This window comes from Aethalodelphis obliquidens, unplaced genomic scaffold (genome assembly GCF_003676395.1).
Source record: "Aethalodelphis obliquidens isolate GAN/ISIS:26980383/991018 unplaced genomic scaffold, ASM367639v1 scaffold34, whole genome shotgun sequence".
Taxonomy (NCBI): domain Eukaryota; kingdom Metazoa; phylum Chordata; class Mammalia; order Artiodactyla; family Delphinidae; genus Aethalodelphis; species Aethalodelphis obliquidens.
In genome coordinates this window covers 12,882,653-12,902,439 of record NW_020837978.1, presented here as the reverse complement: position 1 = coordinate 12,902,439, position 19,787 = coordinate 12,882,653, and the positions used below count along the sequence as shown (strand labels likewise).

At 43.1% G+C, this 19,787-nt stretch overlaps 1 protein-coding gene across 12 annotated transcripts in view; it reads left to right on the top strand.

The window, feature by feature from the left end:
- The window catches only part of ATXN1 (ataxin 1), a 399,625-nt gene that overhangs the window by 9,891 nt on the left and 369,947 nt on the right, over positions 1–19,787 (top strand). The window contains exon 4 of one of the 12 annotated variants that reach the window (XM_027128425.1): positions 18,756–18,783. The exons of 8 other annotated variants lie outside the window; for them this stretch is intronic. The gene's annotated coding sequence lies outside the window, so the exon portion shown is untranslated. Of the gene's footprint in view, positions 1–17,484; positions 18,835–19,787 lie in introns of those variants that run through there. 3 more of the 12 variants (XM_027128424.1, XM_027128429.1, XM_027128427.1) reach the window with 3 other exon arrangements.

The window sequence follows — 19,787 nt, the reverse complement described above, 5'->3', positions numbered from 1 at the left end:
TTGAAGGGAAGACAAGAGGAGAGTGCCTACTTGAAGTCAGGAGACCGTGGAAGTTAGTTAGGAGTTGGGGCAATAAGGGCTTGGGAACACTGGTATTCGCAACCGGAGGAGATTGTGAAATAGATCCCTTCTTTCTGTTTGCCTTGGGAGGAGTCCTGCTCCAAGCTGTGGAAATAGACTAGTTCAGAGGTTCCCGAGCCTGGCTGGGCACCAGAATCACCGGGAGAGGTTAAAAAAAATAGAATAGGGGCTCCACCCTAGATCTGCTGAATCAAAATGAGCCTTAATGGTCTCTTGGAGTCATACTGATGTTCCACAGCTTTGGCAAAGGCTGGATCGGGTGGTCTCTGGGCGGCTCTTCCTGAGTCATGTGGGATTTCCTTACTTGGTGAGATACACAGTCCACTTTTACCAAACCTCACATACAAAACTCTGGATTTTCAGCTAACGTATAAGAGGTGAACACTTGCTTTATCAAAATGTTCATTTTGAAACTGATTCAGTAGATTTCTTTAAATAAAGAACCCCCCCAAACCCCCCCACCAACCCCGGGCTTCTAAGATCCAGTGTTTAACTTCCATAGAAATTCCATGGTGTTTGAGATAAGAGCGCAGGGCTCTGGAACCAGCCTGTCTGAATTTAAAATCTAGAGCTGCCTCTGTGAACTTGGGCAGTCCTGTAAACTTCCTATGCCTCAGTTTCTTCTGTGTAAGTTGGAGATAATATTAGACGTTTCTCTAGGGCTGCTGTGAGGATGGAATGACGTAATGTTTGTACACTGAGCAGAGTAGTACCTGGTATATGGTTTATGATCCATGAACCTGTGCTGTCACTGTGAACCTGTGACTTGTCTTGACAGGATGATTGTAATGTTCTTGTTTGGTGACGGTTGCTTCTCAACCATACATGACTCGGAATAAGTAAATATCCCTGTACCTTGGTCTTTGGACCAACATTGTAGACATTTGCAGCCCTGCAAAGCCAACGGGTCTTTTATTTATTTTTCGGAACTTTGTGTTAGTCTACCTTGATTCCTGATGCAGGTTGCCCGTGTATTGTTTTTATATCGTAGGATGAACTGCTGAGTTGCAGGCATAAGTGACGTTACTTGTGGTCTGAGTAAAAACACACACATACCTGAATGCCGGAAGTACTGTGCCTCAGAAAGGGGGGTCAGTAAAGTCCTCCTGGGGGGTGAGGCAGGGGAGAGAGGAAGTTATCATACACATTCTATCCTTGTGAAATATGGAACTGGGTACTTTACATTTTATGGGCTGTGGGTTAGGGAAAGCGTCTTTCAAAGGAGATAGAACAACTCTAGAATTCTGTGCAGAGTTAAGCCTCATAAGGTCTACAAGTGTCAGCTCCGTTGAAAGGGGTGCGATGTCTTCTTGCTAATTTCTCTCTTCGGGGTATTATCCATTTTAGGCAGAAAATCCTCACCTTGAAGTTTTGGGGGAAGTGGCTTAATTGCATATGTGGTTAACACACATGCAATTTTTTCAACCTGTGGTGTTTAAAGAGAATCATGTGTTAAAACAGGAATGTCTCAAGAATTTATTGTGAAAAAAACGGGCAGCAAACAGTCCTATCTCTTGGTCAGTATGTGTAGCTTATTGAGAAGAGATCCAGGTTTTTATAGTACATAGTACAGTATATTAAGTGTCATAGGAATACTCATATTACTGACAAAGCAGTACAGAGTCACCTTGAGTTTTAAGCAGCTGACATTTCCTAGGCTCGCATTTAAAGGAAGCTTATAAGCATTAGCTAAACGTTTTGCATAAATAGTGGCCTCATTACAGTCCTCACAATTTGATGGCTAAGTGTAAGCAAGGAAACAGTATCATTCACGTTGTACTCTGTTATACTCATTAAGGTTTTTTCTTTTTTTAAAAAAATAAAATAAAACCTAGATTACAGTTATTTCTGGTTCTGGCTGTTTTATCAATACAGTACAGCTCTAGCAGTTTCTGACCTACCCCATTCACAGGCACTGTCTATGTAAAGAAGTGATTCACTCATTTATTCACTGTGTATTTTTTTTTTACTACTGCACAGAGTGAGTAAGAGCTACTAGGAGGAGGTTATATACTTCGTGGTCAAGTAGGGGGAAGAAGAAATGCTCTGAAATAACTAATACGAAGCAGAATGGGGTGGGTTGTACTTACTGGGGCAGGTTGTAACACAGAAGGAATTCAGAAGAATGATGCTGAGTAGGATGATGGGGAAAGACTTGGAGGAGGAGGGACAGTTTGAGTTGAACTCTGAAGACTGGTTAGCATTTCTGTGGGAAGAGATGGAGAGTGTGAGGGTGACCGTTTCAGTGCCAGGGCCATAACAAGCAAGTGCATGGTATGTAATTGATGAGGCCATTGAGGCAGAAGCCCAGGTGCCGGTGGACATCTGAGTTCCTGGAGTCCAGCAGACAGTAGAGTGTGGGAATAAGATTACTGAGAGGTCCGGTCTGGAGATAAATTTGGAGGAGCCATTGGCATGAAAGTGATCTTTGAGATTGGGCTTTGGGTTCTTGCGCCTGGCAGGAAGTTTGACAGGCAGGCGGGATGAGTATATTTCAGTGATGATGTCAGCCAGAGTGGAATATGCAGAGGGGGAAGTAAGAGGCAGTGGAGGCAGCAGAAATGGAGCATTGGTGTGGCACAGCCTTTGTATGTTTCCTGTTTAAGACCTGGGGTGAAGGGAGGGAGGATGGAGAAATTGGGATGATGCACAGGGTGGGTAATGGCGGGGGGGCGGGGGGCGTCTTCCCTAGACACTCAGGCACCTTGGAAACTCAGGGCTGAGCTTTAGCTCAATGAAATCTTATTGAAACCTTTATTTTTTAAGACCTTTAAAAAAATAGAAACTTGAGCTAATTTTAGCCAGATCTAACGTGTGTGTATAAAAATGAATGCTGCTTTTGAAATTCAGCACATGCAGTGTCTCTTTTCATTTAAACAAATGATCCCTCTATTTTCCTCTAAACAGTTTTATTAAGAAGATTTTCAGTGAAGCCCTGTACACATTAACAACGACTCCAGCTTTGCCTTTGATCTTTTCCACCGTGGATTTATTTATCTCATGTGATATGCGTAAATCACATTATGCCACCTACTTGACTTTGGAGCAGTTGTTCATTTGTGGCAATTCATTTCTTGTACTTTGATAAATCACATTAATATGGGTGTGTTTCATAACTTTAGTGTGGACTCTTAAATGTTATTTGAGTGTGTGTGTGTTTGTGTGTATACGTGTGTGTATATATATACATATATATGTATTTCCAGCTACTAGTCACAGTTTTCTGAAAAATTTGGCTTCTCATTTATACTTTATAGAAAATGTAGAGTTAGTGAGCCTTGGCTCTGGGGAGAAAGACTACATAGCTCAAAGTGAAGGAGAAAGCTGGACATTATCTGGTTATATTGCTGTTATTGGGGAGTCAGTCTTAATATAATGAAGGAATATTTGAGGATTATTTAAGATATTTTTTTAACCTGAGTTTTTTTTTTTTTTTTGCGGTACGCGGGCCTCTCACTGTTGTGGCCTCTCCCGTTGCGGAGCACAGGCTCCGGACGCACAGGCTCAGAGGCCATGGCTCACAGGCCCAGCCGCTCCGCGGCATGTGGGATCTTCCCGGACCGGGGCACGAACCCGCGTCCCCTGCATCGGCAGGCGGACTCCCAACCACTGCGCCACCAGGGAAGCCCCCTAACCTGAGTTATTTTTGATGGGGTGTCTGTAGTCCCCTAAATGGCCCAGAATGAGGCTGTGACTTACCTACCTTTCATAAAAGACAAGAAGGTTAGGACAGGAGTGACAGGAATGGAGAAAACAACTCAACAACTCCAGGGGGCAGACCATGCTGTCTGCAAAGATTCAATGAGCATCTAATGTGTGAGAGGCATTATGCCAGCAAGACCCTAAAGGAAATATGGAGATGATCAATGGTCCACACTTTCTGTGTATTAACTCTTTGAATCTTCACTGCAATCCTTTGGGGTAGGCACTGCTATTATCTGCATTTCACAGGTGAGGAAACTGAAGCACAGAGAGGTTAAGTCGCTTGCCCAAGACCGCTCAGCTGTTAAGTGGTAGAGTCATGCTGGGACTCCAGCCTGTATTCTTTTTTTTTTTAATTTATTTATTTTTTATTTTTGGCTGCATTGGGTCTTCGTTGCTGTGTGCAGGCTTTCTCTAGTTGTGGCGAGTGGGGGCTACTCTTCGTTGTGGTGCATGGGCTTCTCATCGCAGTGGCTTCTCTTTTTGTGGAGCACGGGCTCTAGGCGTGCAGGTTTCAGTAGTTGTGGCGCACGGGCTTAGTTGCTCCGCGGCATGTGGGATCTTCCCAGACCGGGGCTCGAACCCATGTCCCCTGCATTGGCAGGCGGATTCTTAACCACTGTGCCATCAGGGAATCCCCCAGCCTGTATTCTTAACTGCTGCCATGCACTGTCTCTCAAGCCCTCAGCCCCTTCTTGTAAGGCAAGGTGTGCCCAGGAGTAGTATTTAAAGACCCACAGCAGAGGTGCGGCCGGCTCGCAGAGGTCAGGATCAGAGAAGGTTCGTGGACGATGAGCCCTCCTTTTCCAGGTGTGCCTGTCTGTTCAGGGTCACATACAGGCTGTCTTTGCTGTGTTGTTTCCCTTTTTTTCACTCTTTGTCCTCCTCCCTGAGATTCCTACGCACTTTCAATAATTATTAATTGAAGAAAATGATGACCATGGCATATGCTTATCTGTGTTTCAGGGGATTGGCTTAAGTTGGGCTCCAAATGTTTGGTGTCCAGTGATGAACTTTTGACTCTTGAAAGTGAGGTGATGAACTTTTGACTCTTGAAATTGTTTCACTGGGTCAGTGCTCAGTTTGCAAGGTTTGCCCGATAGGAACTATTTCTCTCTGCAGTTTGATAGATGGTGGGTGGCACCCAGTCCAACTCAAAGAAACATGGGGTGAAAGGAGGTCACACTTAAGTCAGGGAGGCCATCGGGAAGCTCAGAGCTTGTATCCCCTCCCCTCCCTCCCCCCCCCACCTCTGCCCCTCCTGTCCCTTCATCTCTGGTCCCTGCCCCTCCCAGGCTCATTTTCTCACCTTCACTGGACCAGTGATGAGTCTTGACCAACTCATGTCAGAAAGATAGAGGGGCTCCCCTGGTGGCGCAGTGGTTGAGAGTCTGCCTGCCGATGCAGGGGACATGGGTTCATGCCCCGGTCCGGGAAGATATCCCACAGGCCGCGGAACGGCTGGGCCCATGAGCCATGGCCGCTGAGCCTGCGCGTCCGGAGCCTGTGCTCAAGGATAGAGAAGAAAGATCACTTTTCTCTTAGGCTGCCCAGGGAAAACTAAGAGTCTGTCTTTCTTACAGTTGAAGAATGTAAGTGATGATCATTTCGTAACGTGTAGAACCATCAAATCGCTCTGTTGTGCCCTTGGATCTAACAGAGTGCTGTAGGTCAATTATACTTCCATAAAAGAAAGAAAATTACCAAGGATATTTTTTAAAAAAATGTCTTCAGAGGCAAGTTTTGCTTTATAGACACACGGAACAGGAGGATTCGGGATTTGCCCTCTGTGCACACGCGGATGGCAGCCCCAGCCTTCATCCGAGCTGTAATCATACGTGATGCATTTTATTTACAGATTAGGAGGCTCTGACTCTGACATATGACTAACGGGGAAGCTCCTCCCTTACAGCAGTTGTATGTCATCTGCTTCAGAGAACTAATTGCTTGGCAATTCCCCTTTGGTAATTCCCTCTTTATTTTCTGATGAGTTACTTAACAGTGACGGGCTTGTTGAGCGGAGCGTTGAGTTTAATGTGTGCTCCAGAAACTCCACTGTAGGCCTGGGGGATATGTTTTTCGAATTCTGTTTAGCTTTACTGAAGGAACACTGAAACCATTATATGGCCTGTTAATATTTCACTCAATACGAGGTTAAACGCTGAGCGGTGTGCAGTTTTCCAAAAGAAATAAAAACCAGGCTTCTTTTTTTCAGTGTGCCCCTGTGCATTCGAAAATTATTAAAAAGGAATTTAATATTCATAGAATGTTTAATCCATTTTTTCAAAATAAGATTTCAAATGGAGTAGCTTTCCAGGACACCACAGCATGAGTGGGGGTGTGGTAGAAAGCTGTTGGGCGGTTTTTGGGGAGACCGAGTTTCTTTTAACTGCCCTGCTGCAAGGTGAGATGGCCCACCCACTCTACCTTGCTGGGCCTCAGTTTCCCCATTTACAGGAAAGAAAGCGGGTGAAAGAAGTGATCGCTCGGGCCTCTTCTATCTCTAACACGGCACAGTCCCATGAATAGATTTTATTGTAATTCTTTCTCTCGGTTGCCCCCACCCTCCCCCAGAGACCTTTGCTCTGTCAAACATCATTAGCTGTTGTTTGACTTTGTTCGGTTTTGTATCTAATTAGAATTTACATCTTCAGCTATTATCGTGTCATTATTTATAAAGTAAGTCGTAAGGGGTGCCTAAAATCATTTATCACCCCATCTCTATTAGTTTCGTACCTTACCGCTTCCTCGGCTCCTTTTTCCTCTTCTTGCTACCACGCCCCAAACAACATCCATTTCTGGAGTGGCTGTGTTATAACTGGAAGGAATCTTTCTGCTAATTATGGAATAATTTTTTGTAAGGAGAGCGCAGAAGCTCAGCTCTTTGCAGTAGCATCGAGGGTCACATTCTGCTTTTAATTTACAAGTAGAAATCCTTTGGATGTCATTTGGTTTTACCTGCAGGTGCAGATTTGAGGCTCGAGGTAATTCGTTTTTTCTTCTGCATCAACTTTCCCAGTTAGTGTGCATAGCATTACTTGGTCCTGTTGGTTCATTTGTAAACCGTTCATACTGATGTCTCTTGACTCATTGAATAGTGTTTTTCGGCAGCCAGTGCAAATAGAAGAGGTGACATTTAAGAGTGTTTCGTCTTGTTGTTTTGTTTGTTTCATAGGCAGAGAGGAAAGGAAGAGGCAATAGGGGTGTTAAAAGTGAGGGCTTTGAAGACAGGGAGGTTAAGGTTTGAATTCTAGCCCTGGCTCCTTAGCTGTGTGTCCCAGGCCACATTTCTTAAATCTCTGATCCTCAGTTTTCTCATCTGTAAAATGGGGATGATGACAAGGTCTATCTTACAGGATTGCTGGAAGGATCAAATGAGCATTCACTGTATATTGCCTGTGGTAGGATCTCAGTACATAATTTAAAGAAAAGAAAGGAGAGAAAAGTATAGAATTTAAGGGCTGGAAAAAAAAAAAACAAGAACTAAGGAAAGAGTTGTATCTTTGGGGGTACTCAGGGTAGGAGGAGCCCTTCACAGTCCTTCGTGGGCAGGTTTGAATTCCAGACGGACCATTGAAACTTGGGAGGGCCTGGACCGCCTTCCCTGTTTTGGGTGTGATGTTCTACTGAAGGTCCACCTGCTCCACAGAAGAGGGTGTTAGTTGCTGTGCAATGGATAGAAATATTACATTTTAAACATCTGTTGTCTATACTTTACTACAATAAGAGAAAACCAATGAAAGCAAAAGTTCCCTTTGATTCCACCGTCCCAGTCCATAAGTCACTATTAGGTGTTGTCTTTTAGTTCTTGACAATTTAACATATATCTTTTTTCACTTTTGCTTTTTCTATTTAGCATAAACATTCTGGTTTGCAACCTAGACTGGACAGTTATCCTTTGCAAAGATTATATAATATACCATCAAGTTGTTTTCTCTTAATTTAGGTTTTGTATTTTTTGTGGACATTCGAGTTGGTTCTAATTGTTTACTATTATAAAACTGCAGTGATTACCTTTGTACACTTAAGTATTTTCTTAGGATGCAGTCACGTCAGATGGCTTATTCCTAGACGGAGGGGCCTTGCTCTGAACTGCTTTGTAAAAGACAACATTTACATTGTTACTGATGATATATGACTATGTCTTGCTTCAACCTGATTAATTATGGGACTTACTCTTTTTTGGCTAATTTAATAGGCTTCTTGGTTTTAAAATTTGCATTCCTTTGATCTCTCTCAGTCGCAGAACATTTCCATCTGTGTTTACTTACTGAGTTTCTTTTATATAATTAGCAAACGGGGAGTCTTGATAATTTCTCATCTGTGCCTATGAGCTCTTTGTGTGCTCTAGAAATTGATCTTTCTTAAAGTCATATGTACTGCAGCTGTTTCCCCAGTCCGATTGTTTTTCATTTGGATTCTCTGACTTTTTGTTGTATGAAAGTCCAAGATTTTCTATGATGTCTCTTTTCTTCTGTGATCATACCCAGGGCCAGCCTGGAAGGAAGAAGGGAGATGACTGCAGCTCACATTCTGTACCTGGCCGGCCAGCTGCTCGGCTTGGCTGGAATAGTCCTCATTCTCAACTGCTCACCGCTCCCCTGTTGAACACCAGGGAACCGCTCCTTGTTGAAACCCTAGTACTTTTCTACTGCCGAGGGCCCCTTTCTACTTTCCTTCCCACCTGTTCCTCACTCCTTGACCTTGATCCCTCCTGGGCCAGTCTCCTAGATGTCTCGTCTCCTCTGCCCACCTTTGGGGCTCTCCGCCCTGTGTTGCTGACCCCCGTTTCTCTCGGGGAACCCTGCCGTGGGGGCCGTGCTGGAGGCCTGGCAGCCTCCCTCCCGTGGGCCTAGAGAGATAGGAGTTCCAGGCTTGGCGAGGTTGAACCCTTCTTCGAGGATCCTGGGTTGGGCTCTTCACACCTTCTGCTCACTTAGTCCGACAGGCCACCTGCTGAGGAGTGAGCTTCGCGGGTTTGATTTTCATCCAGGTTAGACTGAGGGGCCCACTGCTGCCCAGCTTCCCTTGCTATTGTAGCTCTTCCCTGGAGAGAGCTCTGCGGGCAGGAGGGCAGGGGCAGTTTCCCCGGTATGGAGCTCTGGGGGAGTCTGGTCTCCAGACCTGAACTGGGACCAGTGGCCCTGCTGGGTTGCAGTGGTTTAGGATGTGCTGTCCCTCCTCAATGGCCTTTCCCAATGTGCACTTGTTCTGGTCCAACCCGTTTCCCTCTCCGAGGCCAAAGTGAACATTTCTTACTCTTAGACATCTGTCTGCATCTCTGTTTCACCTCCTTGGTTTTTCATTGAAGTTCTGAATCCTTAACCTGGCCCAGCAGCTTTGGGGTCCCTTGCTTATCTCCCCGGCACTGTCACTCATCTGTTGCCCCTTCTTTGCTTCAGTCATTTAGCATTTCCTCTTTCAAAGTGCCCTGTCCTTTCTTATTATGTTCCAGCTTTTAGTCGTGCTGTTCCCCTTCCTTGACATCCAACTGCCCACCTCCATCTGTGCCGCTAACTTTGAATCTTGGTTTAAAGTCCTTTCCTCGGGCAGCCGAGGGACTAGTCCTGTGCTGCCTGTCGGGGATTCCCAGAGCCCCCTGCTGTTCTTCTCGTGTTGTAACATTTTGCACCTCTTTTCCCAGCTCAGTGACAGCAGGGACAGCAAGGACTGTTTCCCCCCTCCCCCCACCAACCATTCTTGGCATTTGGCATCCAGTAGGGCTGCAATCAATGTAAGCATTTCCCCTACGGTGTGGGTTTGTATGATGCAAATTGGATGCAATTCCATCTCTTTATATAGACCATGACTTACAGGACTGTGGTCTGGAGCCAGCCCTGGGGCCTAGTGGACCACAGTGGTGGAAAAAGCTATGGCATCTGTTGAATACCTTTGTGCATCAAAGAATGAGTGATAAAGGTGACCAAAATTTATAAAAGGGCTCTGCTCAGGAGAAAGAAAAGCCTAGTGACGAATTTTCTGGAACAAAAGCTATACGGAATAGATTGCTGGATTTGCTCAGTGATATTTAAATTTTATAGCACTACACTTATAACCACACCAAACACTATTATCATTGAACTTCAACACAGGAAACAAAATTACCGTGTTTTTGAATGTCTAAAACTGTCTTTCTTTGCAATGAAAAAATTCCTGTTGGATTTCGATGATGTGAGGATTCTTAGAAACATCGCTAACCTGTGGGATGAATGAGTGGATTTGAGGTTCACCTCCTAAACACCTGTTCTCTGCTTTGATCAGTCTCCCTCATGTGCTCTTGTGACCCTGCTCTCTGATTCAGGTGAAAGTTCTTGGTGGGGTAATTTTCCCAAGGAGATCATTTTATCTGGAAGAGAGTAGTTCTGGAGTCTTAAGCAAGGTCGGTCCAGTGGAGGTAAAGCACGCCATGGACCAGGGAGCCCTGAAACCCTCCTCTGCGTGACCCCGCCCAGGAGGAATGGGGCTGGCGGGGTCTGACCGTGGTGTCCCTGCCCCTTTGAGTTGGCGGGGACAACTTCCTGTCTCTTGCACATGAGTTCGTCTAGAAGTTGCCCTGTTGGTGGTGGGTGAAAATACCATTTCCAGGGAGAGGGTGTTCATTGGTGATCACTGACGTGAGGGTCTGCATGCTTCTGATGGAGGTTCTGACAGGTATGGAAAAGGGTCTGACATTAGAACCGAGGCCTGGGCCCATTGTCCACTGCAGCGCCCCAAAGCCCTTTCTACCTCGCTCTGTTCTGGCAAGTTCCAAATGGGGGCAGAAAGGACTCTGGATGAATTTTGTTTTGATTGTTCTTCCCCTTTTCAAGGCTCCGTGCTGTAATCCAGACCATTGAGAAGTATGACCCCAAGTTGTGGCTTTTTTGGGAAGACAGTCTTTTTATAAGGAGCTGGGAAAAGAATGTTTCTCTTTGGCTGCTGGCTCTGGTGCCTGATCTGACACTTTTCATAAGATTAGCAGTTTTGTTCCTTTTGTAAGTGGTCGTAGGCCCATAAGACAAGTTACCTATTATTTGTTGACAGGAGAAAAGATTATCTAGTTTTTATTTAGAAATCTTCTTCCATAAAACCTTGTTTTCTGTTGCATTTGAAAGAAATACAGTGATAGCATCTAAGCCCAAATTTTGGTGTTTTACTTTGGCTTTCCTGTTCTGCTGAAGGCTCTGTAACCCTTGGTACCTCTCTGTACTCTTCAGAAGGAACAGGTTATATATTTTTTTCCATCTCAGAGTCATCCAAATGAACAGGACTGTTTTAACAATCTGTATAAACCAGGGGGAAGACTACTTTTTCTTTTTTTTTTTCCCTCCCAGCAAGCTTTAGATCCATTTTGGTCATCCTAGAGATTAGAATAGGCCAATGTGAGTAAGAAGCAATGTGAAATGAAGAAATATTTTTGCATGTGTCCTTGAAACATGGGTCTTACCCAGGAGTATTGAGCCTTCTCCAAACAAAACTCTGGAAGTCACAGTTCATATCATCTTTAAGCCCTGGAGAGAGGGTTATTAATCTATGAAAATGAACAAACACTAGCTGTTTGCTATTCTGCTGTGCAGAGAACATTCAATGACCTGACTAATCTCGGAGTTTCTTTCTCTAAATGCTGCACTTTTTACTCTTTACCCTGAAGTCTCAGGAAATGATTTCCTTAAAAAAAATTTTTTAAACTTTTCCATTTTAAATGTGCAGGGTCTTCAAAGACTTCACTGGGATGGAAGTCCTGTGTTTTCCTGTTTCTTTTATAGGACTAGTCACAACTACCCTTTTCTCTTGGTGGTGTTTTGCAGTCTGGGCCTCTGATTTAGTAAACATAGCCCTAAGGACCACAGTCATCTGGACCGTGTGCAGTGGCTAGTGTGTCATGGGTCCATCTCAGCTGATAATAGCATATCACAGGAGTCAGAGTGCCTCGTATGACTGGTTGCCCTGGGGAGTCCTAATGATTCCCTAGAGCAGAGAGTATCCTCTTCCTTTTCTAGAAGGGGAAACAAAACCTAAGAGGTTGACAGATTTGCTAGGTTTCAGGGCTAAAACACACGTGGCTTGTGCTGTCACCTGGGCCTTCCAGCCTGCATGAAGTTCAGTGCTTTCTCCATCACCTTCTGAAGCCGAGATCCCCCAGGCCTTATGCAGTTGTGACTGAATCTGTAGACTGAAAAGACAGAACTTTGCTTCATCGAAGGGGCCTAATAGAGCAGTTTTGAGATGGAGCTGGGAAGATGGAGAAAGACAAGAGTACAGCCCCTTGAATGTACACCATTCCCTCTTATAAATTTTGACGTTAGTTTTTGTAGTGCCTAAGCTTGAACTTGACGGATGGGTAGAGAGTGTTTTTTCTTCTGCAGCCACTACACCTTTAAAGTTAAGCTTCTCGAGCTATATTTCCTTTAAGGCACCAGTGTCAGCAAAGTTAAAAACATCAGGAAATTGTATTGATCTCATCCATGGAATCTTGAAAACTGATGCCATCTTCTCTGGGAAGTTCTTTCCTATGTGGGTGGGAAGGCATTACAGTCAGGTCACTTCCATATTGGTAGGTCCCTCCTGTCTTTCTGTTGGATGCTACAAAAGAGGGTAGAGGAAGCTCACGCAGCCCCCTGTGAATCAGAGGTATGCCTCCTGGTCTGGAGAGAGCCAGTGCGAGACACTGAGTTGCTTTCATGATGAGTATCTGCTGTCCTAGGACATCTAGCAGTTAATCTTTTAGTAGAAATCACCATCCATCTCTTGATGCCAGAAGCACGTATAATAACTGTTATGAAGCCTTTTCTGTCTCTGCAGAAGTAATTGGTGCTGACGACCGTGCTGTTGGTTTCAGAAATACTTGGAATCTGATTCTCTTTGAGGCTTACGGAAGCTAGATTTTATATGTGGAGTCCTCTTCAGTGATTCTGCAAACCAGACAAAGGCCATCTCTCTTGTAGGCCTCCTCCCGGCAATCTCTTTACAGCTTTTTCCTAGGAGTCAAGGCGCTATAGCCTAGCTGGGGAGTTTTGCTTGGTGACGGAGTAGCTAAGAATGTTTCTCTCTAACAGGTCACAGAGAGCGCTGGTGGACGTCTCTCCTTGCCCCAAGATCTTCGGTGGAGGTCCACGGGACTTGGTGTCTGTGCCGTTCAAAGTATATATGAACTCGCCAGGAGGCATAATGCGTCACCATTTAATTCTGGGCCACCCTAAAGGATGACACCCAGCTTCAGAGACCACCTCTTGGACATCATCCCTGAGATCCAGTGTTGTAGCTCCCCACTGTCTGAAATCCGTTTCTGACCGAGTTTGAGCTGCCTTAGGCTTAGGCATTCAATGGCCAGGACCATGCTGCAGCGCCACACCTTTTGTCCCTTTCAGAGCAGCAGCTCGCTCTGAGCTCTTGTTGAGTCTTTTACACAGATATGCTAGAAAACAGGCACCAACCCATTCTTTCCATCTTGGCATTTTCCCACAAGCCTAGTCCTGGGATGACCTGGAGCGGAGAGGCAGTGGAGGATAAATTCATCTTGTACAGACTTGTTCCTGCTAGTTCTAGCCTGTCTCTCGCCACAGATCTAGCTTTTAAATCCTCAAGTGATTGGTTTTGCGTAGGAATGTGTGGATTGTTGGATTGCAATAATTTTCTCCCTGAATTTCTAGTGTTTATATAAGCAGATGTATATAAAAAAAGTTCTGTCATTGGTGTAAACAGCAGGGCCTGTTTTTAATAGTTACAGGTGCTTAAAGATGGTGCAGAATAAAAATGTAAGGGTTTTTTTTTTTTTTTTTTATTGCAAGTTGCAACACAACCAAAAGTCTATATTAATGTTTTGCCAGGAAAGGGTCAACACGGAAAATTTGCAACAAAGACAAACTAGAATAGAACCAGTGCAAACAGAAGCTGACAAATATATGCCCCATGTTGGGAGTTCAGCCCCTGGAATGTTATGTAGGACAAAAGGAATGGAAGAGGTATTTCAGTAACATTTTGTTCTGTGTCAAAAACCTTGTGAAATATAAATCTGCTGTGTATTGGAGAATGGATACAGCAGTTGATTCAGGTTGAATAGCTTTCATTTAACTAGAATATCCCACAGAAAGCCGTTCTTGTTCTGACAACCATAGTTTTGTTTTTCTTGACTTAAAGAAAATTGAATTCATGTTTACATATTTTATAGGATTGTTTTATGGACAAAGACACAGGTCAAATCCCATCCCAGCACAGTGGCTATTGTTACAGCAAATAGAAACATTTCTAAATGAAATAAAAACCATTTCTAAGCCATGGCCTGTGGCCCATAGTAATCATACTACATTGGTGTTATGAAACCGTTTGCAACTATCAATAATTCAGTCGTAGATGTGCTTTTTTTCTAATTCTGTTTTTAAAAAATATTCTAGTCTCTTGCCAACACACATACCCATGCATATACTTCACTGATTTGCATAGTAGAGAAGGAAGAATATGAATATGTATAGTAGGAGTCAACTTTATTTTGGACTTTCTGGAACAGATCACTTTTTTTTCCTCCACATGATGGCTCCCTGAATTGCTTCCAATTATTGAACTTTCATAATTGCCCACAACTCTGTCTGTGTCCTTCTAACGGTCTTGCCATGTCAACCAACCCAGCCAAAAGCTAGTAGCCAGTGATAGTGGTTTAAGAAGCTGGACTTCAGAATCCCCCTGCCAAGGGTATTCTGTTATTCTCCATTTGTACACTTCTCAAGAAGAAATTAGGTGCTTGTTGTTGAGTTTTTTCAATTCCCATCTCATTCTGGCATTGATCTTGGACTCATTTGCAAACTATTACTCCTGAAACATTTTGGCTCTCTGTGACCTATTGTTCAGTAGAATCTGAGGTTTTCCAGGTACATCAAAGACTTAAATTTTAGGGAAATTGATCAAAAGAAAACTTCTCTAGGAATAAATGTCTTTTAGGTTTTAGCTCTATTCTACCTTCAGGGTTCTTACCTGGATGCCTTATATTTTATTTCCTTTCTGTATTTATACTGATTTGATACTTGGGTTTACTGTTTTCTGTTTGGAAACAGCTTTTAAAAAGTAACACAGAGCTTAAAAATATAAAACAGTTCCAACCTGCTCCATTCTTACCTTGACTGTCTTTTCTGCCTTATTGCTAGACCACTGCTTCTCTTTCTGCTTCTCTTCTGGGATTTTATCTGCTCAGCAATTGTAGTGTGTGATTCTGAATTCTATGGTTTGAGTTTCCTGACCAACTTCTCTTTGCATCTGAGTCTTATTTCCTGTGCGTAAAGCTTTGGCATTCCATTCTCCGATCCCAGTCAAAAGTGAAACTTTTAGTGCTAATAAGATTAGTCCTTGCGACACTATTAATTCTTTACTCTCCATTTCTCACTCCATTGTTGTTTCTCAAAGACCAACATTTCTTTGTTATTAAGAACGTCATTAGGAGTTGGTAACTACACTTAATGTGATCATTTCACAGTGTGTACAAATCTTGAACCATGATGTTGTACACCTGAAGCTAATGTAATGTTTTATGTCAGTGATACCTCAATTTAAAAAAAAAGAGGAGGAAAAAACCCACTTCATTTTGGTGTCTCTTCCTTAAGACCTCCTGGATTTTTGTTTTACTGATACACTCCACAGCTTCAAACTGCAGGAACCATCAACAGGTCTTTGACAAATTAGTTGTCCCTACACATGGTTTACAATATTACACTTGCTGTTTAAAAGTAATTAAGCTTCTCTCAGTGTTCTTTGCTGTGGGTCAGGAACTTTATTTGCTGTGCCATCCAACACAGAAGTTAATCACAAATGGGTCCTCTGAACCAAATAATTAAAAATAGAGCAAAGTTTCTGAACCAGGCGGTTGGCAGAAAAGTCTGTACTTCCATCTGTGCATGGTTAGGAAAATATTTCATGATACTGAAATAGCATCAGCCTTGCTCTCTTTTGTGTGAGAGTATATCTGTGTGACTGCATGTCATTCAGTGCTCTGAATGTTTGTTTGACAGTTAGCTAATCATATATATATATATGTATAAAAGTCACTGGCAAAGAAACAGGAAAGCAAATCCAGGTGTTGTGTGCATACATTCTTTATTTGCTGGTTTCTGTGAAGGGATAATGGTCTTGCTGTTGCTTTTCTGTTTAGTGAAAGTTTTCTCTAAGCATGTGCTTCAGAAACTTAAAGAGCATTACATTTTTTTTTTTTTTTTTTTTTTTGGCGGTACGCGGTCCTCTCACTGTTGTGGCCTCTCCCGTTGTGGAGCACAGGCTCCGGATGCACAGGCTCAGCGGCCATGGCTCACGGGCCCAGCCGCTCCGCGGCATGTGGGATCCTCCCAGACCCGGGCACGAATCCACGTCCCCTCCATCGGCAGGCGGACTCTCAACCACTGCGCCACCAGGGAAGCCCAAGCATTACATTTTGACTTGAAAATCTTTACGTCTTTTGATTCTCTGTCTATGAATAGCCTTTGCTAATAGCTTTTAGGAACTGTTCTTAGGTGAAATGCTGATGGATCTGTTTCAGTTTGGAATATGGACGGTTAGGAGTTTCTGCTCTCTGGAAGGAGACGTATGCCTGGAATATATATCAAACTCATAAACACTTTATGACAGAGGTACAGACATGCAAGTGACTGAGTTTGAGAGAAATTTAATCCTTCAGTTTGGATTTTCCTTTGTTTTCACCAGTAATCAGTAACTTTCCAAATATGTTCAGTTTTGGCCAGTTCTAAACCGATGCTATGACTTTAAAAGTACATTTTCTATTTATAAGGTTCTAATTGCTATATAAAATAAAGATTATTCCCCTCTGGTATTTCTCTATTGCAACTCTCTCTCTTTATCCCTGGAAAAGTCTTATTTTTTCGTTGATTTTCTTTCTCCTGGGAGAGCCACTGTATTAAATAACAACTAATGCTCAATAAATACACCAAAGGGAGATTTAAGAATTATTAAGAGAAAAAAAAAAAAAAGGAAATGTCTTAATTTTCTTCCTTTGGCTCCGAAACATATGTATCTCTCAGAGTTACCAGTTTCTTTATGCTTCCGGACACTTAGAGCCTAGGCATACTCTTAATACTGTGATAATAGAATTAAATACTGAAATTAAGAGCTGTGGATTGACCATGCTCACATAAATTGAAATTAAGGAAGGAGGAATATCTTCGATAAATGTCATTATTAACGTAGCAGCTAATTCTTGAGTTTAGCTATGAAGATCAACTAAAGTTGATGATAGTTTGATTATTGAGGTACTTTGTCATTTATGAAACTCAGAATTTAATAGTTTGATCATTTGGGCAGTTTGTCATTCATGATGTTTAAGAGACCCTACACATCTTTCTGTCCAACCTCCTGAATTTACATTCAACTTCATTTTGTTCATTTCTTGCAAACCTATGAATGCCCAGAGGGAACAATAAAGTTGAATAAATTGTGGCCTGTGGCTTCAAACAAATTAATCTTTGATTTCCTTTTCAATATTATTGGGGGAATAGCTTTTATTTATTTTTATTTATTTATTTTTAAATTTTATTTTTGGCTGTGTTGGGTCTTCATTGCTGTGCACAGGCTTTCCCTAGTTGCAGTGAGCGGGGGCTGCTCTTCGTTGCCGTGCGTGGGCTTCTCACTGTGGTGGCTTCTCTTGTCGTGGAGCACGGGCTCTAGAGTGCGGGCTCAGTAGTTGTGGCGCAGGGGCTTAGTTGCTCCGTGGCATGTGGGATCTTCTCAGACTGGGACTTGAACCCGTGTCCTCTGCATTGGCAGGTGGATTCTTAACCACTGCGCCACCAAGGAAGCCCGGGATAGCTTTTAAAAAGATACACATGGATTTTGCTAATTATTATTTGCTAATGTAAGATGTTAGGATTTAACATATTTTGTGCACTCTGAATACTCATAAGGGCGAACGGTAGATGTCCTATTTTTTTTTTTTTTTTTTGGCCGTACCATGTGGCATGTGGGGTCTTAGTTCCCTGACCAGGGATCGAACCCCTGCCCCCTGCACTGGGAGCACGGAGTCTTAACCACTGGACCGCCAGGGAAGTCCTGAATGGTAGATGTCTTTAGACTTTAAAGTTAGTGCTGGATTGATCTTCTCTTATACGAGACAGCTGACATTGCTGATATTAATTAGACTCCCCGGAAAGGGTGCCTGGATACTCAAGTTCTTCACACTTTGCTTGTGGGAGTGTTAAATTTGTTTCTCTCATTCATTTCGGCATCTTCTGGACAACAGTATATGGCCTTTCAGTTTAAAAAACTGCATTTGATTGTTGATATCTTTATTCAATAAATCATTTGGTTGGCGAATATTGATTTACCAGATTCATGATCCCAAACAAAAGAAACAGCACACACACTAAAGAAAGGTCATTGTGCAGAGAACCTATCCTTTTAATAATAGTAATGGCTAGCTGGCATATTGAGGATTTAGGGTATGTCAGCCACTGTGCTGATCACTTAATCTTCACAGTAAACCTAGTTGGTAGTTATTATCTCCACTCAACAGATAAGGTAACTGGGTTAGTAGCTTGCCCAAGGTCACACAACTAGTAACTGGGAGGATTGGGATTCAACTCATACCATTTTAACTTCACACCCTATGCTCTTAACTAATTATACTTTATCGCTTACCACCCATGTCATCGTGAGACTTGCAAGATTGCTTTCATGAATGTGAGCTATATACAAAAGCATAGTTGCAAACCAAGATAAACTATAAAGAATAAGGATTCAGTGAGCACTCAACTAACTCTCCACCCAGATTTCATAATTACCACGAATTCGATGTCCTCTCTGTGGGGTCCTCCCCCATCACATCACCTCAGAAGTAACCACTAAAGAAAAATGATGTTTGAAAACATTTTTAACAAAAGTGCACAAAAACGTATCCCAGCCAGATGCTCATTTTGTTTTCCCTCCTTTTTCTCGTCTCTCCTCGCTGCTCGGCCATCTCATCTCTCGGTCATCCCTCCTTTTTCTCGCCATTGTGGGGCATGAAGAGGAACTGAGTCAGATCTGCGTCAAAAGGTCAGGGAGAGTGTCCTCTGCTGTGATGTGCAGGCCTAAATGCCATGACTGGTATGGGGGATTTTGTGGTGGGGTGATAGTTTCTTTGGTGCTCTCGAAGGACGCATCCCCTCTCAAGCAAGGCGTGCTCTGGAGGGATGCTAAGAAACAGACCATCTGGGGGGGTGATTTAATGTGACTTGGGCTGACACATCTCTAAAAAGCTTGTCAGGTTATAAGTCACAAATATTAGCCATACAGACATGTGGTTCCTTGATAGTGTGACTCTTAAAATAGCGAAACGTTTTTGGTAACCAATGTGCAGGCACTTCATAACACAATCAGAAGCCATTGAGTAGAACATGTTAAGATAGTGTAACCTTGTTGTCCCCTAATGCTTGAATGCTGTCTTTCAGCAAGTAGTAAATACCTTGTACAATATGTAAAAATCAAAATGGGTTCGGGCCTGGTGGGAATAACATAATTCTTTCATCAGTTGAAAAGTACATTCTAATAATTAACTACATTAAAAAAATAAGCAGGGCTTCCCTGGTGGCGCAGTGGTTGAGAGTCCGCCTGCCGATGCAGGGGACACGGGTTCGTGCCCTGGTCCGGGAAGATCCCACATGCCGCGGAGCGGCTGGGCCCGTGAGCCATGGCCGCTGAGCCTGTGCATCCGGAGCCTGTGCTCCGCAATGGGAGAGGCCACAACAGTGAGAGGCCCACGTACCGCAAAAAAAAAAAAAAAAAAAAAAAATAAGCAAAGGAGGTTTTTGGTTTTTGTTTGCAAATGGTACCCTGTTGCATGAAATTTTTTCCAAGGGTCATGCAATTCTGTAGGAGAAGGTAGCAATTTAATGCACTCTTAGCTATTAAGGGCTTAGAGCTAGGTTACTTTTAAGTTACTCCCATGTCATTACAAAAATATGTAATGAATTTAAAAGATTAAAAATAATCACATCTAGTTGAACATAAAAGTGCTTATAAAGGCATATGTGTGTATCTGTATGTAGTCATTTGCACAT